The sequence below is a fragment of the Bombus pyrosoma genome, unplaced genomic scaffold, assembly GCF_014825855.1.
Source record: "Bombus pyrosoma isolate SC7728 unplaced genomic scaffold, ASM1482585v1 HiC_scaffold_4726, whole genome shotgun sequence".
NCBI classification, from domain to species: Eukaryota; Metazoa; Arthropoda; class Insecta; order Hymenoptera; family Apidae; genus Bombus; species Bombus pyrosoma.
The window spans coordinates 106,258-107,532 of NW_025219986.1; positions in this window are offsets into that span (position 1 = coordinate 106,258).

Genomic DNA, 1,275 nt, shown 5'->3' on the forward strand with positions numbered 1-1,275 from the left:
ATATAACGTATAACGTTATGTAGTATTACGTTATAACGTATAACGTTATTTCGTTGTACGTTAAAACGTGAAATGTTACGTAGTATTTCGTTATAAAGTATAACATTATGTATTATTACGTAATAACGTATATCGTTATATGGTAATACGTGATAGCGTATAACGTTATGTAGTATTACGTTATAGCGTAAGTCGTTATAATGTAATACGATGTAACGTATAGCGTTCCGTAGAATTACTTTATGACGTATATCGATATATGGCAGTACGTTATAACGTGTAACGTTCAGTAGTATTACGTTATAACGTATGACGTTATGTAGTATTACGTTATATCGTATAACGTTATGTAGTATTACGTTATAACGTAGATCGTTATATGGTAATACGTTATCACGTATAACGTTATGTGGTATTTCATTATATCGTAAAACGTTATGTAGTATTACGTTATAACGTATATCGTTATGTAGTATTACGTTATAACGTATATCGTTATGTAGTATTACGTTATATCGTATAACGTTATGAAATATTACGTTATAACGTATATCGTTATATGGTATTGCGTTATAGCGTATAACGTTATGTATTAATACGTTATAACGTATAGCGTTATGTAGTACTATGTTAAAACATATAACGTTCTACACCATTGCGTTATAACGTACAACGTTATATAGTATTAGGTTGTAACGTATATCCTTATATTGTAATACGATATAACGTATAGCGGTCAGTAGTACTACTTTATAACGTGTAACGTTACATCGTAACACGTTATAACGTATAACGTTCAGTAGTATTACGTTATAACGTATAGCGTTATGTAGTATTACGTTCAAACGTATAACGTTATATATTATTACGTTATAACGTATAACTTTATGTAGTATTACGTTATAAGGTGTACCGATAGATGGTATTACGTTATAACATATAACGCTATATAGTATAAGCTTATAACGTATATCGTTATATTGTAATATGATGCAACGTATAGCGTTCAGTAGTATTACGTTATAACGTATATCGTTATATGGTAATACGTTATAGCGTATAACGTTATGTATTAGTACGTTTTAACGTATAGCGTTATGTATTATTACGTTATATCGTATAACGTTATGTAGTATTACGTTATAACGTAGATCGTTATATGGTAATACGTTATCACGTATAACGTTATGTGGTATTTCATTATATCGTATAACGTGATGCAGTATTACGTTATAACGTATAGCCTTATGTAGTACTAAGTTATATAGTATTGCT